This window comes from Oncorhynchus kisutch, linkage group LG21 (genome assembly GCF_002021735.2).
Source record: "Oncorhynchus kisutch isolate 150728-3 linkage group LG21, Okis_V2, whole genome shotgun sequence".
In the NCBI taxonomy this organism is placed as follows: Eukaryota; Metazoa; Chordata; class Actinopteri; order Salmoniformes; family Salmonidae; genus Oncorhynchus; species Oncorhynchus kisutch.
In genome coordinates this window covers 18,962,969-18,990,563 of record NC_034194.2, presented here as the reverse complement: position 1 = coordinate 18,990,563, position 27,595 = coordinate 18,962,969, and positions in this window count along the sequence as shown.

Genomic DNA, 27,595 nt, shown 5'->3' with positions numbered 1-27,595 from the left:
AGCTGCCTGCCACGTCTAATTTACATGGTTAGTCCTGTCTGTGCATCCTCAATCTAGATTTACAATCAGAAAAGCCGCAATGATACAGAGATAATATAGGAGAAATGTTGAAGAGATTTGTAAATGCCTGTTGTAAAAGTAAAAAATACTTCTATGAAAATGTATCATAATTTGTGCAACACAAGATGATAACAGAAGGTAGAGATTATTATGTAACCTTTTACAGAACATGTAAACAAATGCATAGGCTACAAAACATGTATGTTATGACTATGTTAGAATAATGCAACTAGCAGATCAGTCAGCGATGTGAATTGAATCAGGACACAGTGAGTGAGGAATGTGTCGGCTCCAATGAAATACATACGTCTGCTCGGGTTCCACTGGAGCCCCGCTCTAATTGTTAGTCAAGTGTTAACAAATTCCAAACTGCAACAGAGTCGTCTTGCGCATGCAGAGCTGGGCTGTGCTAACTTTAGGCCAGACTATTTCTGTCGGCCCAGCCAAGCATTGTGGGTAAAGGCTTCTTTCTAACTGCCTGTCTTCTTATTCATGAACATAACACTCCTTCTCCCTTTCTCTCATTCTCTCTCTCTCTGTCACGTTCTGACCTTTATTTCCTTTGTTTTGTATTTATTTAGTATGGTCAGGGCGTGAGTTGGGGTGGGCAGTCTGTTTGTTTTTCTATGATTTGGGGATTTGTATGTTTCAGCCTAGTATGGTTCTCAATCAGAGGCAGGTGTCATTAGTTGTCTCTGATTGAGAATCATACTTAGGTAGCCTGGGTTTCACTGTTTGTTTGTGGGTGATTGTCTATGTTAGTTGCTTGTGTCAGCACAGGTCTCATTTATAGCTTCACTGTTGTTATTTGTTTTTCTATTCAGTGTTCAGTGCTTTCTTTTATTAAATATTCATCATGAACACATACCACGCCGCATTTTGGTCCTCCGAACCTTCTCGCCTCTCCTCTTCAGATGAAGAGGAGGACGACCGTGACACTTTCCCCCCCCTCTTATCACACTCTCCCTCTATCCCCCCTTTCTCTCGCTCTCCCCCCCTCTTATCACACTCTCCCTCTATCCCCCCTTTCTCTCTCTCCCCCCATCTTATCACACTCTCCCTCTATCCCCCCTTTCTCTCTCTCTCTCCCTCCCCTCTTATCACACTCTCCCTCTATCCCCCCTTTCTCTCTCTCCCCCCCTCTCTTATCACACTCTCCCTCTATCCCCCCTTTCTCTCTCTCCCCCCCTCTTATCACACTCTCCCTCTATCCCCCTTTCTCTCTCTCCCCCCCTCTTATCACACTCTCCCTCTATCCCCCCTTTCTCTCTCTCCCCCCATCTTATCACACTCTCCCTCTATCCCCCCTTTCTCTCTCTCTCTCCCTCCCCTCTTATCACACTCTCCCTCTATCCCCCCTTTCTCTCTCTCCCCCCTCTCTTATCACACTCTCCCTCTATCCCCCCTTTCTCTCTCTCCCCCCCTCTTATCACACTCTCCCTCTATCCCCCTTTCTCTCTCTCCCCCCCCCTCTTATCACACTCTCCCTCTATCCCCCCTTTCTCTCTCTCTCCCAGCTGCCCTGGATACCTCCCGCAGAATGATGCCTACAGCTTATGCCTTCATTTTTATTGCACAGTAGTGTATCGAGGTTAGAATTTGTAAAGCAGGGCATATGCCTAGATTCAAAAATATAAAATGAAAATGGAAAAGGAGAAAATATGTAAAGATATTATATTGATTTATGGTCATCCAAATTAATATCTGCTAATTTTTGTATCCAAACTTGTGGCACTGATTTACAACACTGATTACACTGTGTAAACAATGTTTGACATATGAACATAAGGGCTGAAGATGCAAATATATTTTAAATGTTTTATTATTATTTTTTACATGTTCACAATTACTTAGAGGAAAGATACTGTATCTATGTTGGACAGTAACATTTCAAATCCTCCCATACCTTCCTTACCCAGCAGGAAAGAGAAGTGTTTTTGACTAAGATATCCTTGGCATCTCCAGATGATATGCTTTGACCTACATACTCCCCTCTGGATGATGTCAGTAAGAATCAAGGACCCAGACTTTATATGAATCTACAATAAATCACTTTAAGACTTATCTACAACAAATCTGAAACTCATGTAAAGTTGGCCAAGTCTGTTTTGCATTGCCTAGTTTTACAAATCGTGTTCCTACCTCAAACCCATTCCTTGGCAATACGCTCCATCTCTAACCGCTCCTTTGATCAGTTTTAAACGTCAATAAGTACAGTTGCCTGTAGTTATGGCCCAAAGATTTTTCTCACTTATCTTTGCAGTGTCTTTTCAACTCCCTGGCAGTCTGAGGGCAAGGCTTTCAGGCAGATCCTCTGGAGGTCTGTTTCACTGTGGACAGGGGGAGGGAGAACCCCAGGTCCAGATACTAAGCGGTCTCCATCTTCTTTCCCATTCCCAGCGGTGGAAAAAGTACCCAATTCTCCTACTTGAGTTAAAGTAAAGATACGGACTCGAGTAAAAGTGAAAGTCACCCAGTAAAATACTACTTGAGTAAAATCATTTGGTTTTAAATATGCTTAAGTATCAAAAGTAAATCTAGTTACATTTAGACTTTAGTCGACTTAAAATAGACTTAAGTATCAAAAGTAAAAGTGTGAATCATTTAAAATTCCTTATATTAAGCAAAGCAGACGGCACAATTGTCTTGTTTTTTTAAACTTACGAATAGCCAGGGTCACACTCAGACATCATTTACAAATGCATTTTTTACCAACCATTTTCTGTCTTGCTAAGCATTAAAAATGTAACGAGTACTTTTGGGTGTCAGGGAAAATGTATGGGAGTAAAAAGTACATCATTTTATTTTTAAATGTAGTGAAATAAAAGTAAAAATTGTTGAAATATAAATAGTAAAGTACAGATACCTCAAAAAACTACTATGCACAGCCACTTTAATAACTAGTAGTACTTTAAAGTATTTTTACTTAAGTACTTTACACCACTGCCCACACCTTCACAACTGCATGTTCCTCCTTAAGAGCTGTGAATCTCCTGGGTGTTTCTCACCTCTCTTCTCTGCCTTTCTCTCAACAAATATTTCACCCTGCCTCTAATTGCCACGGGCTGCTGCGGCTGCAGACTGGCTCTGTTATTGCTCAGACACAGGTCTTTCTACTCTCTTCTCTCTCTCTCTCTCTTTCTGTCTTTGGCCGAGGTGATGGTTCACTTCTAGAATTTATGAGACATATGGTCATTTATTTCTCTAGGTTGCAACAGGGATTTTATTTGCACTGTCCTAACATTTTTGTCTATGGGGATCCACTGGACAAATCCACTGGCTTCTATCTGTAGTCTCCTCCAACACACGTGATAATATTTAAATTCAATTTGCTGTTGACATCTCCTCTAAAATCCAATAGTAAGCTATTGGAATATTACACCTCATAAACCTCTTTGTATTGGCTTGCAAAATGGTTCTAACAAAACAAGCCATCCCACTGGGCACAGACGTCATTTAACCATCTAGTTTTGCTTTACCTTTGATTGAGTTATCAACTAAAGTGATTTCAATGTGAAATCAACAAAAAAAAGTCACCATGTCATTGGATTAGGTTAAAAGTTGGATGAATAAAAGACAACATTTTCCACGTTGATTAAACATCATCACATAGATTTTTTGTGTTGAAATGACATGGAAACAATGTTGATTCAACCAGTTTTTGCAGATTGAGATATGATTCCGTTGGCATGGTTTGTAAGCCTTTGCTACAAATAGCCTGTTTGGAGAATGGGGGAGGGGAGGCTTTTTTCCCCCAGCATTTCAAAGGTTGTAACCCTACACAGCAACTTCCTGCTGACAGTGCTAAATGCCAGGCATTAAAATGGCAACACTTATTGTAACAAACAGCCCTTGTTGGCTCTGGTATTGCTTGGTAACTTAACAGAGATCAGTGAGGATGCTTACCAGAGTCTTAAATAGGAAATAGATGGTTACAACTTGTACACAATTTCTCAGACATCATTGGAGCTTACCATTTCAAGTGTGTGGGGGCAGATGGTTAGTCAGAATGAGAGTCTTCAGTCTGTAGTTGTAATTGAAACTGCAGAGTGCTCTTTTCAGAGATTAGTAATGTAATTTGTGTCTTTCACAAGACGTACGCAGCAAACCAGCATCATCACAGCGCTCTAGGCAAACATGCTCTTCACTGTCAGTGCTGTGCTGTTTAACGTGAACATTTCCAACCCGTGTCATCTTGTTACTAGGTATCAGGCAATTAGATTTTAGGTTAACCACATCTATACACTTTCAAAATAACATGTATTTTAGTGAAAGAGTAAAGGTTATTCTTGATAATAGCAGAGATCCCTGACTGAGTATATTGTATAGTGGAAGGTTGGAAAAAGTAGTGGAGGGATGTTTGTTTTCCTTATTTACAAGGCACGTTTATTTTAACCATGTGTTTTACCATTTATGAGTTTTTTTTTTTACTGCCATATGTTTTAGTACAACAGCATTCCTTCCAGCAGCCTCTCAACTTTCTCCGCGTTTTATTTTTTTGACAGAACTTTGAGACTCTAGCTGGCTCCAGGTGAACAATACTCTACAAACTCTGTCCTCCCTCCCATCCCCAGTGTTCCCTTTGAAAAGCCCTGCGATGCTTCGGGCGCCTGTTTCTCCCCGTCTCTGTGTCTTTGTTTAAGACAACTCAACACGGCATCCAGCATAAGACCATGTAACCTCTTTTTTGTACTGGAGGAGCCAAGCACAACTCAATAAACAGAATAAAAAGACAACAAAACAAAAACCATTACAAATATTATGTGGATATGCTATCCAGACATTACATGGGCTTAATCTGTTTGAGGTGGTATTTGCTGTTATAAGGGTAAAAAGTTGATTAGCCAAGACAAGCCAAGTGTTCCTCCTGGGGCAGGTCTGTTGAAGCCTTTCTGCTCTGCTCAGGGCCAGGACAAGCCCTTAAGCCCACTGATCTGAATATCAAATTAAGCCTGCTCCTCTGCTTGCTGTTTCCAGTATGCTTGGCGCCAGGATCGCTCCCTCTCAAAGCACAGCTCTTACTCTGGCTCAATCCCCTATGGTTTTCCTGACGGACAGCTAATTAAGCCTGGTCCAAATCATTTTCTCCATCATTATCGTTGTGCACTTCTCACATAGCTGGGTGTTTGCAGAGAAAATAATCACTACTGCTTTGGCTTTATTGACACACGTAGCCACGGGTTATGGAGCTCCTCTTATGTGGTCCGCTATTCAGTCATCTAATAACTAACATTCATTCCTTGTTGAGTTGAGACTTTTTTCACCTGGAACAAAATGTGTGTGCACACCACTGAACTCAGAGTGTGGGACAGAAAAGGACAGAAATTGTGGGTTTAGTTCTGCACCAGTGATCATTTCAGTACAAACATTGTCCCTGGTCTGTACAACCTGCTCCAGACATCCTAGACACGTACAGCAGTACCCATCACACTGTTCACATCAGTAGAGTGGAAGATATGGATTTCTGACTGACAAGGAAAAATGATTTCACAACTCCCTGCCCTTGAATAATATAATTTCCTTCATAAATCAAATCAAATGTGTCACATGCGCCGTATACAACAGGTGTAGACTTTACAGTGAAATGCTTACTTACAAGCCTTTAACCAACAATGCAGTTTTAAGAAAATATCCCCCCCCCCCAAAAAAAACTAACTAAAAGATAAGAAAAACGAATAATTAAAGAGCAGCATTAAATAACAATAGCAGGGCTATATACAGGAGGTACTGGTTCAGAGTCAATGTGTCAATGTGCGGGGGCACCGGTGTCGAGGTAGTTGAGGTAATTATGTAGGTAGGGTTATTAAAGTGGCTGTGCATAGATGATAACAGAGAGTAGGAGCAGCATGGTGGGGTGGGGGTGGAGCACATAGTCTGAGTAGCCATTTGATTAGCTGTTCAGGAGTCTTATGGCTTGAGGGTAGAAGCTGTTTAGAAGCCTCTTGAGCCTAGACTTGGCGCTCCAGGTACCGCTTGCCGTTCAGTAGCAGAGAGAACAGTCTATGACTTGGGTGGCTGGAGTCTTTGACAATTTTCAGGGCCTTTCCCTGACACCGCCTGGTATAGAGGTCCTGGATGGCAGGAAGCTTGGCCCCGGTGATGTACTGGGCCGTACGCACTACCCTCTGTACTGCCTTGCGGACAGAGGCCCAGCAGTTGCCATACCAGGCAGTGATGTAACCCGTCAGGGTGCTCTCGATGGTGCAGCTGTAAAACCTTTTGAGGATCTGAGGACCAAGTCCTTTCAGTCTCCTGAGGGGGAATAGGTTTTGTCATGACTTGCTTGGACCATATTTGTTTGTTGGTGATGTGGACACCAAGGAATTTGAAGCTCTCAACATGCTCCACGAGAGCCCCGTCGATGAGAATGGGGGCGTGCTCGGTCCTCCTTTTCCTGTAGTCCGCGATCATCTCCTTTGTCTTGATCACGTTGAGGGAAAGGTTGCTGTCCTTGCACCACACGGTCTGGTCTCTGACCTCCTCCCTATAGGCTGCCTCATCGTTGTCGGTGATCAGGCCTACCACTGTTGTGTCATCAGCAAACTTAATGATGGTGTTGGAGTTGTGCCTGGCCGTGCAGTCATGAGTGAACAGGGAGTACAGGAGGGGACTGAGCACGCACCCCTGAGGGGACCCCGTGTTGAGGATCAGCGTGGCGGATGTGTTGTTACCTACCCTTACCACCTGGGGGCTGCCCATCAGGAAGTCCAGGATACAGTTGCAGAGGGAGGTGTTTAGTGCCAGGATCCTTAACTTAGTGATGAGCTTTGAGGGCATTATGGTGTTGAACATAGGTGTTCCTTTTGTCCAGGTGGGAAATGGCAGTGTGGAGTGCAATGGAGATTGCGTCATCTGTAGATCTGTTGGTGCAGTATGCAAATTGGAGTGGGTCTAGGGTTTCTGGGATAATGGTGTTGAAGTGAGCCATGACCAGCCTTTCAAAGCATTTCATGGCTACAGACCTGAGGGCTATGGGTCGGTAGTCATTTAGGCAGGTTACCTTAGTGTTCTTGTGCACAGGGACTATGGTGGTCCTGTGATTGTCTCCACCCCCTCCAGGTGTCGCTTATTTTCCCCAGTGTATTTATCCCTGTGTTTCTTGTCTCTCTGTGCCAGTTTGTCTTGTATGTTTAGTCAAGTCAACCAGCGTGTTTTTCCCATACCCCTTTTGTTATTCTCCTTTCTCTAGTCCTCCCGGGTTTTGACTCTTGCCTGTTTCTGGACTCTGTACCCGCCTGCCTGACCATTCTGCCTGCCTTGACCACGAGCCTGTCTGCCACTCTGTACCTCCTGGACTCTGATCTAGTTTTGACCTTTTTGCCTGTCCACGACCATTCTCTTGCCTACCCCTTTGGATTATTAAAGATTGAGTCTTACAAACTATCTGCCTCCTGTGTCTGCATCTGGGTCTCACCTTGTGTCTTCATACTATGCATAGCCACTTTACCCCTACCTACATGTACTTACTACCTCGACTAAACAGTACCCCCTGTATATAGCCTCGTTATTGTTATATACTTTTATTGTGTTACTTTTTATTTTATTTAGTAAATATTTTCTTATCTATTTCTTCAACTGCATTGTTGGTGAAAGGCTTGTAAGAAAGATATTGGTGGGCTAAGGCTTGAACGTGTGAACGATGCTGAATGGGTGTAGACATAAAAAAAGAGCTCTCCAGTAGGTGTACAAAAAGCATTGAAGGGCCATTTTCTCAATAGTGGTTTATCAACTTTCAAAGCATAATTACTTTCCCATTGTTCCTCAACTGCAGTGTATGATACACCATTTTCTAGCTCCGAGTCTCTACTTTTATCCAATGTAAAAAAACACAATTTAAAAATTTGCTAAATGACCGAATCGAGGCGATCGGTCACATACAGTGCATTCGGAAAGTATTAAGACCGCTTGACTTTTTACACATTTCGTTACGTTACAGCCTTATTCTAAAATGGATTAAATCGTTTTCCCATCAATCTTCACACCATACCCCATAATGACAAAGCAAAAACAGGTTATTTGATTTTTTTTCTTCAACTATCATGGTCAAGTCATATTTACAAAGTTGTTGTGAAGATGGGGAGGGGTATGTCTGTTATATACACTGCTCAAAAAATAAAGGGAACACTTAAACAACACAATGTAACTCCAAGTCAATCACACTTCTATGAAAACAAACTGTCCACTTAGGAAGCAACACTGATTGACAATACATTTCACATGCTGTTGTGCAAATGGAATAGACAACAGGTGGAAATTATAGGCAATTAGCAAGACACCCCCAATAAAGGAGTGGTTCTGCAGGTGGTGACCACAGACCACTTCTCAGTTCCTATGCTTCCTGGCTGATGTTTTGGTCCCTTTTGAATGCTGGCGGTGCTTTCACTCTAGTGGTAGCATGAGATGGAGTCTACAACCCACACAAGTGGCTCAGGTAGTGCAGCTCATCCAGGATGGCACAAGCTGTGGCAAGAAGGTTTGCTGTGTCTGTCAGCGTAGTGTCCAGAGCATGGAGGCGCTACTAGGAGACAGGCCAGTACATCAGGAGATGTGGAGGAGGCCGTAGGAGGGCAACAACCCAGCAGCAGGACCGCTACCTCCGCCTTTGTGCAAGGAGGAGCACTGCCAGAGCCCTGTAAAATGACTTCCAGCAGGCCACAAATGTGCATGTGTCTGCTCAAACGGTCAGAAACAGACTCCATGAGGGTGGTATGAGGGCCCGACGTCCACAGGTGGGGGTTGTGCTTACAGCCCAACACCGTCCAGGACGTTTGGCATTTGCCAGAGAACACCAAGATTGGCAAATTCGCGACTGGCGCCCTGTGCTCTTCACAGATGAAAGTAGCTTCACACTGAGCACATGTCAAATCAAATCAAATCAAATGTATTTATATAGCCCTTCGTACATCAGCTGATATCTCAAAGTGCTGTACAGAAACCCAGCCTAAAACCCCAAACAGCAAGCAATGCAGGTGTAGAAGCACGGTGGCTAGGAAAAACTCCCTAGAAAGGCCAATACCTAGGAAGAAACCTAGAGAGGAACCAGGCTATGTGGGGTGGCCAGTCCTCTTCTGGCTGTGCCGGGTGGAGATTATAACAGAACATGGCCAAGATGTTCAAATGTTCATAAATGACCAGCATGGTCGAATAATAATAAGGCAGAACAGTTGAAACTGGAGCAGCAGCACAGTCAGGTGGAAGTTGAAACTGGAGCAGCAGCATGGCCAGGTGGACTGGGGACAGCAAGGAGTCATCATGTCAGGTAGTCCTGGGGCATGGTCCTAGGGCTCAGGTCAGTTGAAACTGGAACAGCAGCATGGCCAGGTGGACTGGGGACAGCAAGGAGTCATCATGTCAGGTAGTCCTGGGGCATGGTCCTAGGGCTCAGGTCCTCCGAGAGAGAGAAAGAAAGAGAGAAGGAGAGAATTAGAGAACGCACACTTAGATTCACACAGGACACCGAATAGGACAGGAGAAGTACTCCAGATATAACAAACTGACCCCAGCCCCCCGACACATAAACTACTGCAGCATAAATACTGGAGGCTGAGACAGGAGGGGTCAGGAGACACTGTGGCCCCATCCGAGGACACCCCCGGACAGGGCCAAACAGGAAGGATATAACCCCACCCACTTTGCCAAAGCACAGCCCCCACACCACTATGTGACAGACGTGACAGTCTGGAGACGCCGTGGAGAACGTTCTGCTGCCTGCAACATCCTCCAGCATGACCGGTTTGGCGGTGGGTCAGTCATGGTGTGGGGTGGCATTTCTTTGGGGGGCCGCACAGCCCTCCATGTGCTCACCAGAGGTAGCCTGACTGCCATTAGGTACCGAGATGAGATCCTCAGACCCCTTGTGAGAGCATATGCTGGTACGGTTGGCCTAATGCAAGACAATGCTAGACCTCATGTGGCTGGAGTGTGTCAGCAGTTCCTGCAAGAGGAAGGCATTGATGCTATGGACTGGCCAGCCCGTTCCCCAGACCTGAATCCAATTGAGCACATCTGGGACATCATGTCTCGCTCCATCCACCAACGCCATGTTGCACCACAGACTGTCCAGGAGTTGGCGGATGCTTTAGTCCAGGTCTGGGAGGAGATCCCTCAGGAGACCATCCGCCACCTCATCAGGAGCATGCCCAGGCATTGTAGGGAGGTCATACAGGCACGTGGAGACCACACACACTACTGAGCCTCATTTTGACTTGTTTTAAGGACATTACATCAAAGTTGGATCAGCCTGTAGTGTGGTTTTCCACTTTAATTTTGAGTGTGACTCCAAATCCAGACCTCCATGGGTTGATACATTTGATTTCCATTGATAATTCTTCGTGTGATTTTGTTGTCAGCACATTCAACTATGTAAAGAAAAAAGTAATTAATAAGAATATTTCATTCATTCAGATCTAGGATGTGTTATTTTAGTGTTCCCTTTATTTTTTGAGCAGTGTATATTTTTTTTAAACAATGTTTTTTACACAAGAATCAGCTGTACTAGTTGATCAGGCGCTGGTCTCATCTTGATTACTGTCAGGTAGTATGGTCAAGTGCAGCAAAGAAAGACATAGCAAAGCTGCAGCTGGCTCAAAACAGAGCAGCACGCCTTGCCCTTAACTGCACACACAGAACTAACATCAACAACATGCATGTCAGTCTTTCCTGGTTGAGGATTGGCAAGAAGCATTACTGTAATGAAAATTACAGATTGTCTGCATAATGAAATAACATTCAGCTCAGACACCCATACATACCCCACAAGACCTGCCACCAGAGGTCTCTTCACAGTCCCCATGCCCAAAACGAATTCACGGCAACACACAGTATTATACAGAGCCTTGATCACATGGAACTCCCATTCATCTCCAATTACTCAAGCAAACAGCAAAACTACATAAAAAAAGATAAAAAATGGAATGGCGGTGACTGTGAAGGGACTCACACAAACACACGCACACACAGAGACACACATACTTTTTTGTGGTTGTATTGTTTGTATTGTATTGTTTTGTTACTTGTCATGTTCTGTGTTTTTTGTGGACCCCAGGAATAATAGCTGCTGCCTCTGCAAAAGATAGTGGGGATCCAAATAAGCAAAGAAATACTGACCATGGGTGATGTTAGTCCATATGTGGTCCATTGAAACTGCAGGTGTCATACAGCCCAATACAGCCCATTGACAGTCAACTGAGGGGACTGTAGGAATTACAGTGATCTTTCCTAAGTTCTCTCTCTCTATATCCGCCTATGATTAATCATCAGGCAAATTCCATGACTGTTCATGACAAGCCTCATCAGCCACACTGACATGGAAGCTCATATTTGCAATGATGTAAATCCTTCCTAATGTAGATTATCATAGATTATGTGTGCATGAAAATACATATCCCACACACAAACAAACACATACTAAAAATAGCCTACATTTTTTATACAGACCACTTGCTGTGGTTCATATCATTCACAGATCCTGTGGCCTTTACACTGATGAAATGTAGACACTGCTACCCTGAATTTTTTATTTTTTATCCTGCATTTTGAGTGCATCGTTGGACATATTTCAGGGGTCTTTGTGGATTTGAGAACCCGTACAAATAAGAAGTGGTGACCACAGAGGATGTGAGTGTGTGCTGTCACAACTTTGCATATAGCTTATAATCCAGTCCCCACTGATTTATTCCTACCTTGCCCCCCCCCCCCCCTCTTTTCACTGCTGCCTCTTGCCCTCAGGAAACAGGATATTTCACCACATATTCACTTTTGAGAATGAATACCATCTGGTAGCGGTTTTTAGGGGTCATAGGAAGGTTCGTCAAAGCTTAGTGTTCCAGTGCATTCCGTCTGCATTCTGTCTCACTCCACATTCTATTTACTAACAATATACTCTGCCTGCTCGTATTCACCTGCCACAGTCAATAGCACGCTGGATGCATTGTGCACCCCTGACATTTAATCGAGAGGTATCTTTTAGAAAACCCAAAGGTCGATTTTGTGTCAAGAATGAAAGGGGGGCCAATGTCAACAAAGACTAAAGCACTAATAAAAAACCATAACAAAAACAATGTGGGAAAATGTGAATAGTTTAAATATGATGAATTCACCATCCACGAGTAAAATGCATTACATTAGCTCCCTGCTTAGCTCCCTGCTGTTTATACAAGTCTGGAGATACGTATGTGTTGCAATATAATTTTCTTTAATACATTTCCATTTCTGCTCGGGTGAGTTTCTTTGAAATTCCAATGTTGTTGGCTCCTCTGACCTTCAAGCCACCATTTATTGACTCTCTGTTCCAGGCACAAGTAGGTTCTATTGATACAGCCCCCTCCTGCCCTTGTTAACTCCAGCGCTTCATTTTTGGCATGTTTTTTGGGACCAGGTGTCACTGGGAACCTTGAGTGTGTCCTCACTTCAGATTAAGTCAACATTACGAGGAGCTCTTCAATATGCAAAGAGGCTTAATGAAGCTCAATAAAGTAGATTTGACTTCTGCCCAGATTATACAGAATTCGTTACTGTTCTTTATGTGAGTGAGTGAGTGAGTGAGTGAGTGAGTGAGTGAGTGAGTGAGTGAGTGAGTGAGTGAGTGAGTGAGTGAGTGAGTGAGTGAGTGAGTGAGTTTGCAAACAAATTGCCTTATAGCCTTTTTGTTTTATCACCCCTTCTGACATGATGAGCAGTCTGCTAACAGAACAACAAAGCAACAAACTGCTCTGCTATATCCAACCAGGTTTTAACTCTTCACATCCTTTTGGTTTCTGAATAATACATAAAGGTGCAAAATCCACACATAGTCTACCTATTGAAACTGCTGCATACGTTTACAGATAACTTGCCTGAAAATATTTCTAAATGTGTGTCCATACAAAGCCATTCACAAAATCACATATTTAGATAGCTGTGATTTATGTACTGTTTACACAACACTGGCGTGAATCGCATTAGCTCTGTGACAGCTCTTGTCTTGTCAAAAGATGGACACAATATAAACAGTGTGTACAAAATATTAGGAACACCTGCTCTTTCCATGACAGACTGACCAGATGGGGTCTCCCGAGTGGCGCAGCAGTCTAAGTCACTGCATCGCAGTGCTAGAGGCATGACTACATATCTGGGTTCGATCCTGGGCTGTGTTGAAGCCGGCCGTGACCGGGAGACTCAAGAGGCGGCGCACAATTGGCCCAGCATCGTTTGGGTTAGGGGAGGGGATGCCCTTGTCCCATCGTTCTCTAGCGACTCCTTGTGACGGCCGGGTGCATGCACCCTGATTTCGGTCGCCTGCTGTGTCAAGCAGTGCGGCTTGACAGGGTTGTGTTTCGGAGGACGCTTGGCTCTCGACCTTCGCCTCTCCAGAGTCCATAGTGGAGTTGCAGCGATGGGACAAGACTGTAACTACCAATTAGATATCATGAAATTGTTGAGAAAAAGGGGTCAAAAGTACACAAAAAATAGACTAATCAGATGAATCCAGGTGAAATATTCACTATATTCACTTATTGATGTCACTTGTTAAATCCACTTCAATCAGTGTAGATGAAGGGGAGGAAACAGGGTAAAGAAGGATTTTTAAGGCTTGAGAAAAGTGAGGCATGGATTGTGTATGTGGGCCATTCAGAGGGTGAATGAGCAAGAAAATTATTTAAGTGGCTTTGAATGGTTACGGTAGTAGGTGCCAGGGTGTACCGGTTTGAATGTGTCAAGAACTGCAACGCTGCTGGGTTTTTCATGCTCAACAGTTTCCTGTGTGTATCAAGAATGATCCACCACCCAAAGGACATCCAGCCAACTTGACAGAACTGTGGGAAGCATTGGAGTCAACATGGGCCAGCATCCCTGTGGAATGCTTTCGACACCTTTTAGAGTCCATGCCCTGATGGATTGAGGCTGTTCTGAGCGCAAAGGGGGGAGGTGCAACTCAATATTAGGTGTTCTTAATGTTTTGTACACTCGGTGTATATCCACAAGTGTCTGGAGCCACTGAGGGGAGCTGCTCATCATGACACAGGCAGCCTTTACCGGTCCAAAGGTGACAAACACATTACACCCCTCACTTATTGACTCAGTACTGGGACCCCGTGCACATAGCCAAGTTATCCTTCCTCATTGTGTATTTATTCCTTGTGTTATTGTTTTTCTTTTTTTCTCTCTGTATTGTTGGGAAGGGCCAGTAGTTAGTCCACACATGTTGTTTACGAAGCATGTGACAAATACAATTTGATTTGATTTACTTGATGTGACATAGGCTGGCTGCGAAACATGGTCTGTGTTTGTTTATACCAGAATGTTCCTCCTTAATTAGCTCCAGTGTTGGGCAGTTGGGAAGAGTGGGGGGTTGTTTCAGTGCGTGGGACCACATAGAGCTCTACAGGGAAAGAAAACAACCCTCTTTCTCTAATTGAAAGCTAGTTTACAATGAAAACAAGATGGTGTTAATAGTGCAAGAGGATCCAACCGGTTCCACCTCAGACACTGGCATGCAATTGACACATGGACAGCGACAGGCCAGCAAAATAAAAAAATAAGTGAGTAGGAAAACAGTCAGTATAGCAGCCATGGTAGTGTAGTGTGTCTCTGCTCTCTCCCTTCCCCCTTCTTTCTCTACTGGCCCTGCCTGCACACGAACCAGACAGCTGGCAGAGGCTTTTTAAAGACACAGTGCCTCAACTCGACTAGGACTGGGACTCATCTGGGAGCTGAGGTGATAGTCCACACTCCCTCCCCAGCAAATAAACACACATCCAAATATGGTGTCATGCAGCATGACCACAGGGCAGTGAAAAAATGAGAAAATGGCTCCATTTGAGGACTATGTTTCAAGATGGAGAGAATGTCAGAGAATCATGCTGTGATGTCAGAAAGGCTGAGCTGTGAAATGAATAAAGAGTGCTCTCTGCGTGGTGCCAGGGGAAACACTAGCTCTGAGGGAAGCCTGATTAGGAGGTGTTTTTCTTCACTGACCTTGGCGCTTACAAGGTCTTGATCCCTGGGCCAACTCTGTGGCTCATTAAGCGCTAGGCCTCTCTCATGATCTGCTAGACCAGACAACTTTGTATTCCACTTATACAGTCATAAATCAAATCAGTAGTTCACATTAGTTGAAGTTACTACAAGGACAGCTGATGGGATCTGATTGGGCTCCAAAAGGTACATGGACTTTTCCTTATAATTGACAGAGCTTTTAGTCTATTAATTCAATACCATGGGTGAAATGTTCATCATACAAAACAGCACTGAACTGTGCAAACAACAACAGTTTTACTTAACAGTGTGACATTTTTGCAGTATTCAGAACTCATCTTGAGTGACATGCCTTCCTCATCTATTCCAAATGTTATTTTTCTCACTCTGTTTCTTTTTTCCCTGCGAGGAAACTCATTCACAACAACAACGGAAACAGTATTTCTGAAGTGTTAGAGAAAAGCCACCCAGCTGAGAAACGGTGGTCTAACAGTGAGTTGAACTTTGACTTTCAATAAATACCGAGCTTAACATGAAATGGACTCATATTGGAGTTAGCCACGACGCTTCAAAGGAAGTCCTTACATGAACATGTATATTCGGTCTTATGCAACAGCATGCCTGAGGTCACAATGGAAGTTAGATACAGGACATGGCCTCTCAAGCTTAACAGGGAGCCTTAGGAATCCTCTCTCTAACTTGTAGTAAGTCCATTTTATTCCAATATTAAAAGTTACTACCCTGATCATGACAACCTCATAAAATGAAATACTACAGAACAATCCATTCAGTATGCTGGACATATTGTTCATGGCTGCACTACAACCAATACAGTGCCTTCTAACCAATAAAGCAGACAATGATTTTGAAACATTCTGGAGTCTGTGGTATCACATGTCAATGTTATTTATTAGTTATTACGTATATATTTTAAGACACTCAATTAAACCTGTGCTTTTCACAGTAACAAGAGCCTCTCAGCTTTGACCGACAAAATACAAATGAAACATGTTTACAAGTTAAAAAAAGCCCAATTGTCTCCAAACAATACCTTTCACCTGCTATTTGATTAGTAAAAGAGAAGTGAGTCATCCTGCAAGTTTTGTTGCAGTAAACATTTGACATGATGTTCTGCTGCAGTTGCCTGGCAACGTTTGAGAGAGAAAGAGAGGAGAGGCGACAGGCAGCGAGGGCTAAGTATGGGAAAGCAGCCCACACTGCTCCAATCAAGCTGCTGAGATGAAGCTAATTATTACTCTGGTAAAATTAAGGACAAAAAAACTCCTTAATCTCATTAACTCAAACTGGGCCTCAAGCTGAGTTACAATGCCACGCTGGAATCTTCCAAGGCGAATCAAACAACCCTTTAACAATAGCATTTTCTGTCTACTTGGTATTAGATAGCAAGACGTTTGTGAAATGTCAAATGTCTTCTGTTTAACAGGGAACGCAATAAGCTATGCAGTCAGTTTGTCATTGTGAACATTATCTTTTCCTATACAACTCTCTGTTGTCCAATAGCTTCTTAAAGGGGGATTGGGTAAGCAGAACAAACTCACGGAGGTTGTTACATTTGATTTCTGTCACTTTCTGATTTCTGTCACTTTCTGACTACACCTCTTTAGATTTGAATGAAACCTACCATACAATGTTTGCCCATGGCAGAAGTGGTCAGAAATGGACTAGATAGAGGTGCTTAAAGTTGACCTATTTAATATCATTGGAAAGCTTGCAAACAGTGTTGTAAAACTGTTTTAAAATTTATAACAAATAAACAAAAAATACTTTTAACTTGAATTATAAAAAAAATGTGTAAACTCAGGTTTTTGTCATGTTCCGGTAACAAAATAAAATACCAACAAAAAGTGTCTTAATAGGGTTTCAATGCACCTTGGCATAGATTCTACAAATGTCTGGAACTTTATTGGAGGAATGCAACACCATTCTTCCACAAGAAATTCCATCTGATGCTGGTAGAAAACTCTGTCTCGGGTGGCATCAGAATCGCTCCTGAGACACACACACAAACCACCTTTAAACCCCCTATGCTCCTTTGAGACCCCTCTTTCAAAGTCACTGATATCTCTTCTAGACATTGTAGTCAAAATAATGGGCAACTGGGCATTTTTATACATGACCCTAAGTATGATGGGATCTTAATTGCTTAATTAACTCAGGAACCACACCAGTGTGGAAGCACCTGCATTCAATATACTTTGTATCCCTCATTTACTCAAGTGTTTCCTTTATTTTGGCCGTTACCTGTATATTTTAGCTTACACCCTATTTTACACCATCTGAGGTTTTTGTGTTGTTTTGAGACACAGAATACTCTAAAATACAGGGTGTGTGTCATGTTTTGGCTGATAAATGTACTACAATGTGAATACAAATGAAATGTCAACTTTCAAATGGTACCACAGACATGGTTGGAGGTCCACACATCAGAGAATGTTGACTTGAGTGGGAATATCCATTGTTTTGAATGAAACGTAGGAAACCTATTGAAGTCATATAAATACATATAATAGAATAGACATTCAAGTCAACGTTCGACGGTGGGTGGCAGCCATCTTTCTGTAGTAGTTGAAAGTTAAAGTTTCAATTACATTTAAATGACAGTGCTGTACCTGCTAAATGATCTGATTCACCTATCTGACCCTGATCTGTTTCACTTGTCTTTGTGCTTGTCTCCACCCCCCTCCAGGTGTCGCCCTTTTGCCTCATTATCCCCTGTGTATTTATACCTGTGTTCTCTGTTTGTCTGTTGCCAGTTCGCCTTGTCTCGTCAAGCCTACCAGCGTTTGTCCCGTACTCCTGTTTTCGTTCTTGTCCCTGCCTTCTTGTTTTCCTGGTTTTGACCATTCTACCTGCCCTGAGCCTGCCTACCGTTCTGTACCTTGTGACACTGCTCTGGACCTGTCATTTGCCTGCCCTCTGTTTTTGAAATAAACTTTTGTTACTTCGAATTGTCTGCATCTGGTTCTTATCCTGAGGTCTGATATACTGTGATTGTTTTCAATTAAAAAAAAAATTTTATGGTCACTTTATTAGCTAAATAATTTGTTCAAAACTGTTCAACTATTGTCTCTCTCTCTCTCGAGTCAACTACACAGAACATTTTATGCACTGCAGTGCTAGCTAGCTGTAACTTATGCTTTCAATACTAGATTAATTCTATGATCCTTTGATTGGGTGGACAACATGTCAGTTTATGCTGCAAGAGCTCTGATAGGTTGGAGGACGTCTTTCAGAAGTTGTCATAATTACTGTGTAAATCTATGGAAGGGGGTGAGAACTATGAGCTTCCTAGATTTTGTATTAAAATCCATGTACCCAAAGGAGGATGGAAACTAGCTGTCCTCCGGCCACACCATGGTGCTACCCTACAGAGTTCTGTTAAGGCTACTGCAGACATTGTGTTTTAATTATTTATTTGGGGATGTGAATATTTAGTATCTAAAAAGAATAACTTGTTTAATGTTTCACTATTTTATTTATTTATTAAATTCACAATGGCCCTCCCCTTTCTCCTCCAAGGATCCTCCACTGTAAATCCACACTTACTGAAATCAATTGATCACATAAATCAAAGGAAAGCAAACTATAATCTTAGCGGCCCTTAACTCACATGTGTATATCAATGGGTGGTGACTCATGACATGTTACTGCTGCATATTGACACACCATATGGCCACCAAAACACAATCAACATCCATGTACTTTGTGTGAATTCCTAAGTGTGCTGGAGTGTTAATTGCTCTGCATTTACAGTAGCCTAAGAGGATAGTTAATCATTCTATTATTAGATGCCATAAATTGTGCATATGTGTAGGATACGGTGTGAAATTCCTGAGTGCTTGATGTCTGGGAAAGTTAAGTAATATCACCAACATTTCAGTTAGAGCCACACAGCTTAATTTAATACCTTGAAGTTGGCAATTACATTTGCGATAGCTACCAGCACACTGTCAATTCCAGAGTGTCGGATAGAGTATTAATTTCCAATGGCTCTTGTTGCTTGGAGACCAGGGGAAAGTTGCTCTCTCCCTCTCTTTTATCTGTGGATTACCTCAATGTTTACTTATCATGCTGCTCTCAGCCAAGTGATGAGGAAAATATTCTGTATGTACTTGGGATGAGAAAAACGCTCATGGCTTAGTGGGAGAAAAACAAAGTGGTCAGTCCTTATCTTGATGTCTTTTGTTCGAGATGTGCGGTAGATTGTAAACAGTGAAATAAATGTAGCCAATTAGAAGTATGTTTTGTTCTAAGCATTGTGTCTTTGTGAGATGTACACTGTGTACAAAACATTAGGAACACCTTAAGGAATCATAGCTTTCCCCTACATTCACCTGGTCAGTCTATGTCATGGAAAGAGCAGGTGTTCATAATGTTTTATACACTCAGTAGAAAAGTCATACAGACTTTGCTTCACTGTTTGTCCAATGCATAACATCAGTCCATAAATGTATCCGAAATTATTGCCAGCCTTGATAAAGAATAACAATAATGACTGTATAAAATAAATAGTTCCAATACTGAGCTATATTGTATGCTCAAATAAATTGGGAAATTATATTGTATACTAATACAGTTGCTCAGAGAAAGAGATTATGTTTAACAAGTCATATTTTAGACATGCTAACCTCTCACCATTAACAATAACAGGGGATGTTAGCATGTTTTGGGGTTATGATATTTGACCCAATGTCATTTTCTCACTCGTCATTATTCACAATTCATTCAGGATAATCTGTAATCATGGTAGCATCTACATGAATGTTGAAGTGTTTAGAAACATATTATATTCTAATTTACAAAAAAAAAATGTCTCAAATTATAATACATTATTTAGCATTAATTTCTATTGGGCACAAAATAATCTGAAACTCAACCAAAATGAACTGCAAATGCATCCAACAAGTTTGTAGATTCACAAGCTTGATGAAGTCATTATGTGCTAGAAATATGGGACCAAATATTACACTTTTGACTACTTCATTTATAAGAATCTTTAGTGGTGTCAACTAATTTTGACCCCTACCTTTTTGAGAGAAAAAAATATGACTTGTTAAACAAAAATCTCTTTCTATGAGCAATTGTATTAGTATAAAATACAATATTTTCCCTCAAAATGTGAGCTTACCATATAGCTCAGGATTTGAATGATGTATTTTACACAGTCATTATTGCTCATCTTTATCAAGGCTGTCAAACATTTCCCCACTGTGTATGTTAATATAACATATTAACCACTTTCCCTAAACGAAAGCTCAGCGCTTCTTTGGAGGTGGGCTCTTTTCATAGAGTGTTCATAGGTTACACTACTGTAAACAGAGAACAGAGAAGGGAAAACAAACCGAGCTATTACTGCACTGCCATGACGACTGTGGGTTATACCAGGACACAACTTCAAATCTTCTCTTCAACCTAATGTCACCTCACTCAATTCTTCCCTTTTCTTTCGGGGACCTCCTCCCATGCATGAGCTGGATTGATTGATTGATTGATTTTATTTGTCAGTTACAAAACACCCATATACACACGCAGTACACACGTTTTAAAAACGTGACAGGATACAACAAAAAAAGTCATAGGCTTATTTTCATTTTGGTTCATAAATTCCATGGTGCCAAAAACCGTCCCGTAGCACTTTATAATAACTCCACCTAATAAATCATTTATAAAGGATTATTAAATAGTTTACTCATTATTTAGTCATTATTACTCCCACATTTGTAAATCACACTTACATTTGAGTAATTTAGCAGATGCTCTTATTCAGAGTGACTTACAGCAGCATGTTAGTAACCTAGTTATTCACACATTTATAAACAACTAATAGTGTGATTTGTAACTTCAGACACACTATGCTGAGCAAAATAAAGCTTTTAGTCAAAAAATTCTAACATTTCTTGGCAGTGACTTTTCTACCAAAACCGAAATAAGGGTTTGCAGTCACTCCTTAGAGCAGTCTAATCTTGTTAACCCAGAACTAAAATCTTCAATAATTTGGTCAGCTGTAATTCAGTTCTGGGTCCATACCAGTGGCAGCGGCGGCTCACCCATTAGGGCATTAGAGGCGGCTCGCCCATTAGGGCATTAGAGGCGGCACCCCACTTGTGATTGGTAATTTTTTTTATATTATATACTTCATGGATTATGTTTTAAATGCTCAAAAAAGTGTGGAAATATGTACATTTTCCTGTTTCAAAAATATGTTGTTTAAAACAAGCTGTTCAGTTATTTACTACTCTGCCCCTTGGTGACTGCCAGCAGCGGCACATCCGTCTCCTTGGGTGCACAGGCCATGCAAACATTGCCTGGATTGTGTTGCCAGCTATTTGCTGTGAGGGGAATGGTCACAATGAAATGGCAGGAGGATTTCATAGCTTTAATCATAACAGCAGAAAGCAAATGGACCGTCCTGCTCAAATGTCCATTCAGTCACAACTTCTGGGTCGGCTCTAGTCTCCTCTTCCCAATGAGTCGGCTTACTTCCACACCTGAGACTATAGTAGATCTGCTCTATCAGGTACTGATGTCACTAAAGCAAAAAGCTAATTGTAATTATCTTGCAAATAAATAATCATAACAGCCATAGGAGCCTGGGACCTGATAAACCGGACAACTACAACCAACAAGGGTCGAAGGAAACTCTTTCTAAACTCTTATCTGACTAACTCAGAAATATTACATTATTTCAGAATAATCAGTAACTGGCTAGCGCGTCATGCTTTGTGACATTATGTTAACTAGCTATCTCCAATTAGATAATGTGTTTTCACTTATTGCATCTGTATGCTTGTTGCGTTCTCCCTGGTGCACTCGTTCCTTTGTGAGCTGGCTGCTTGTTCTGGATAGTATAATCTATTCTGTTCAAAACAGTGGCAACATGTGCAGCAGTGGTCCTTCAGTGTTTGACATGCAAAAAAATAAACAGGTGTATTTATGCTGTTGTTCAAATGCACAGATCGCTTTTGTATCTTCTCAAAGAAACGTCTGGTACTTTAAGAACTTGGCATCACATTTCTGTCATACTGCTTTGTTGATAACTCCAACCATCTCACACCCTGGGTATTCAGCCAATCAGCGGCCGCCGCTCATCCATATGTGTTAGAAATTGGGGGTTCCGGTCTGCGACGTCTCCACCTTGCTAAAAAAAACTCTCAGCCAAAACATTAACATTAAAACTTTCCCTCAATTCCTTGCAAAAGTTGTTTAACAATTGCTTTTGTGAATATAACCTCCTGTGTTGTGTGCTTATTATTTTACCATTGATATGTTCTAGGCTATTTTTAAACCTTTAAGAGCATCAGGTACTGCGGAATGTCTACCAATGGCATGTCCGTCTTTTTGACGAAAAAAAAAGACATTTTACTGGTCAGGCAAAACATTTATGGGTGTGCAAATACGGGCCTTTTTGAGTCTCAAGGTCAGATTTTTAAGATTGAATGTTAATTTAGATCTATTAACACCATAGTACCCTCAAAGCTCATCACAAACCTAAGGAACCTGGGACTCAACACCTCCCTCTGCAACTGGATCCTGGACTGCCTGACAGGCCGCCCCCAGGTGGTGAGGGTAGGTAGCAACACATCTGCCACGCTGATCCTCAACACTGTAGCTCCCCAGGGGTGCGTACTCAGTCCCCTCCTGTACTCCCTGTTCACCCACGACTGCATGACTGCATGGCCAGGCATGACTCCAACACCATCATTAAGTTTACTGACGACACAACAGTGGTAGGCCTGATCACCGACAACGTCGAGAAAGCCTACAGGGAGGAGGTCAGAGACCTGGCCGGGTGGTGCCAGAATAATAACCTATCCCTCAACGTAACCAAGACTAAGGAGATGATTGTGGACTACAGGAAAAGGAGCACAGAGCACGCCCCCATTCTCATCGACGGGGCTGTAGTGGAGCTGGTTGAGAGCTTCAAATTCCTTGGTGTCCACATCAACAACAAACTAGATTGGTCCAAACACACCAAGACAGTCGTGAAGAGGGCACGGCAAAGCCTATTCCCCCTCAGGAAACTAAAAATATTTGTCATGGGTCCTGAGATCCTCAAAAGGTTCTACAACTGCAACATCGAGAGTATCCTGACCGGTTGCATCACTGCCTGGTACGGCAACTGCTCGGCCTCCAACCGCAAGGCACTTCAGAGGGTAGTGCGTACGGCCTAGTACATCACTGGGGCAAAGCTGCCTGCCATCCAGGACCTCTACACCAGGCGGTGTCAGAGGAAGACCCTAAAAATTGTGAAAGACCCCAGCCACAGACTGTTCTCTCTACTACCGCATGGCAAGCGGTACCGGAGTGCCAAGTCTAGGACCAAAAGGCTTCTCAACAGTTTGGTTACCCGGACAATTTGCATTGTGTTCCACCCCCCAACCCCTCTTTTACACTGCTGCTACTCTCTGTTTATCTTATATGCATAGTCACTTTAACTATACATTCATGTACATACTACCTAAATTGGCCCGACCAACCAGTGCTCCCATACATTGGCTAACCGGGCTATCTGCATTTTGTCCCACCACCCGCCAACCCCTGTTTTTACGCTTCTGCTACTCTCTGTTCATCATATATGAATAGTCACTTTAACGATACCTACATGTACATACTACTTCAATAAGCCTGACTAACAGGTGTCTGTATATAGCCTTGCTACTCTTTTCTTTTTACTGTTGTTTTATTTCTTTACTTACACACACACACACACACACACACACACACACACACACACACACACCTTTTTTTCTCACCATTGGTTGGAGCCTGTAAGTAAGCATTTCACTGTAAGGTGTAAGGTACACCTGTTGTATTTGACAAATAAACGTTGATTTGATTTGATTTGGAGACTAAAATAAACTTAAGCACTAAGCACTCACACCCAAACGTTTGACATTCTGCTATGTATTAAAACGTACAAAAGTATTTATAATAAGAAAATATTTAATACACCAGTTTAAATATCACTTGGGAAGATAATATTTTTATTGTACGTCATTACCAAATAGGCTATAATAGATTTTTTTTAAATATGTTTTAATTATGTGTATTTAGGATACATTGTATGCTGGCTGTTCAACTGGAGTTAGCATGCTAGAATCCCTGATATTTATGACCAAATACTGTAAAAATGTCATTCCCACCACACGTCATTACCACCACATAATGAAATGTGATGGCAAGAACAGAATGTGATGGTAATGACAAAATGTATACATGTTTACATACCTTAAGACCTGAAAGGACGCACGAATGACATATATGATCATGGTTAAGTGAAATGTAACACGTGTTTACCCTTTGAAGGCAATTATGTTAGGATGATTGAGTGATATTGATGTCTATTTATGTGACTTACTATGGTGATTACTGACTTAAATGATTTATTTTAGATTTTTCTATAAAATGCCCCCTAAATCAACCAAGTAGAGGACAAGCAAATGCAGTATATAAACAAAAGTATATGGACACCACTTCAAATGAGTGGATTCTGCTATTTCAGCCCCACCCATTGATGAAAGGTGTATTAAATCAAGCAAACAGTCATGCAATCTCCATAGACAAACATTGGCAGTTGAATAGCCCGTACTGAAGAGCTCAGTGACTTTCAACGTGGCACCGTCATAGGATCCCACCTTTCCAACAAGTCAGTCCATCAAATGTATGCCCTACTAAAGCTGCCCCAGTAAACTGTAAGTGCTGTTATTGTGAAGTGGAATCGTCAAGAAGCAACAACAGCTCAGCCGCAAAGTGGTAGGCCACACAGCTCACAGATCAGGACCGCTGAGTGCTGACACGCGTTGCGTGTAAAACTTGTCTGTCCTTGGTTGAGACACTCACTACAGAGTTCCAAACTGCATCTGGAAGCAACAACAGCAAAATAACTGTTAGTCGGGAGCTTCATGAAATGGTTTTCCATGGCCGAGCAGCAGCACGCAAGCATAAGATCACCATGCGCAATGCCACGCGTCAGCTGGAATGATTTAAAGCTGGTCTGGGGCTGTATTCATGGTTCGGGTTAGGCCCCTTAATTTCAGTGAAGGGAAATTTTAACGCTACAGTAACAATGACATTCTAGATGATTCTCTGCTTCCAACTTTGTGGCAAAAGTTTTGGGGAAGGTGCTTTCCTGTTTCAGTATGACAATGCCCTCACACATAAATGGTTTGTTGAGAACAATGTGGAACAACTTGACTGGCCTGCACAGAGCTCTGACCTCACCCCCATCGAACACCTTTGGGATGAATTGGAACGAATGTTCTGTTCTATATATATAATAAAATTAAACATGTACAACTGTGACTAAATGTTTAATAGTATTTTTCATCAGTTGTTTTATACTGTACCAGTCAAAAGTTTGGACACGCCTACTCATTCAAGGGTTTTTCTTTATTTTTTACTATTTTCTACATTGTAGAATAATAGTGAAGACATAAAAACTATGAAATAACACATATGGAATCATGTAGTGACCAAAAAAGTGTTAAACAAATCTAAATATATTTTATATTTGAGATTCTTCAAAGTAGCCCCCCTTTGCCTTGATGACAGCTTTGCACACTCTTGGCATTCTCTCAACCAACTTCATGAGGTAGTCACCTGGAATACATTTCAATTAACAGCTGTGCCTTGTTAAAAGTTCATTTGTGGAATTTCTTTCCTTCTCAATGCATTTTAGCCAATCAGTTGTGTTGTGACAAGGTAAGAATGGTATACAGAAGATAGCCATATTTGCTAAAATACCAGGTCCATATTATGGCAAGAACAACTCAAATAAGCAAAGAAAAATGACAGTCCACCACAGTCACATAAAACATCAAGCGCTATGAGGAAACTGGCTCTCATGAGGACCGCCACAGGAAAGGAAGACCCAGAGTTACCTCTGCTGCAGAGGATACATTCATTAGAGTTTCCAGCCTCAGAAATTGCAGCCCAAATAAATGCTTCACAGAGTTCAAGTAACAGACACATCTCAACATCAACCGTTCAGAAGAGACTGTGTCCATCAGGCCTTCATGGTCGAATTGCTGCAAAGAAACTACTAGTAAAGGACACCAATAAGAAGAGACTTGCTTGGGCCAAGAAACACAAGCAATGGATATTAGACCGGTGGAAATCTGTCCTTTGGTCTGATGACTCCAAATTTGAGAGTTTTGGTTCCAACCACAGTGTCTTTGTGAGACGCAGTGTAGGTGAACAGGTGATCTTCTCATGTGTGGTTCCCACCGTGAAGCATGGAGGAGGAGGTGTGATGGTGTGGGGGTGCTTTGCTGGTGACACTGCCTGTGATTAATTTAGAATTCAAGGCACACTTATCCAGCATGGCTAGCACAGCATTCTGCAGCAATATGCCATTCCATCTTGCTTGCACTTGGTGGGACTATTGTTTGTTATTAAAGAGGACAATGACCCAACACACCTCCAGGCTGTGTAATGGCTATTTGACCAATATGGAGAGTGATGGAGTGCTGCATCAGATGACCTGGCCTCCACAATCACCCGACATCAAGCCAAATGAGATGGTTTGGGATGAGTTGGACCACAGAGTGAAGTAAAAGCAGCCAACAAGTGCTCAGCATATGTGGGAACTCCTTCAAGGCTGTTGGAAAAGCATTACAGGTGAATCTGGTTGAGAGAATGCCAAGCGTGTGCAGAGCAGTCATCAAGGCAAAGGATGGCTACTTGGAAGAATATACAATTTGAAAAATGTTTTGGTTAGTATATGATTCCATGTGTCATTTCATAGTTTTGATGTCTTCCCTATTATTCTACAATGTAGAAAATTATACAAAAAAGAAAAACTCTTGAATGAGCATGTGTGTCCAAACATTGACGGGTACTTTATGAAATATAATTTCCACCACAGTCATTATCATCGCAGTGCATATTTTTGAGGCCAAGGTGTATTAAATTCCAGTGCTTTCCCGTATATGCTTGTTCTTAAGATAATTCCTAAAATAATGCAAAATATTAAGATTTTGGTGTTGTTGAGTATCATCAAGGCATGTATGGACATTTAGACATCACAGTGACGAATACATATAATTAATCAAACTTCCAAACAGTAAAAAGAAACATGAACAAATGTGAAGTGTTATATGAAATACCTTAGGCACAATTAGCACATTTTATGACGTGGTGGTAATGACATTTCCCCTCAGGTAATTGGGGTATATGACCAAAATGTTTATATTCTTCAAGAGTACGGTCTCAACCACTATTAAATCTTGATTCCAGACAGAGTGAAGAAAATATTCAGGTAGATACAAAGCGGTTTCAAGAGGTTTCATTTAACATCCAAAAGCGCCCGTTTTGGCAAAATCAACCTTATAAAGTATTTATAAAGTATAAATAGCCCACACTTTAGATGAGGCCACGCAAAAAGACTTAACTAATGATTAGTAAATGGTTTATAAGGACCTATATTCAACATCTTATGAATGGAGTAATGATTCATAAATTATTAACAAACTATGTACATTATAAATCCTTTATTATGTGGCGTTATCATAAAGTGCTACCCAACATTACATACATACATAGATCAAAAATAAATCTA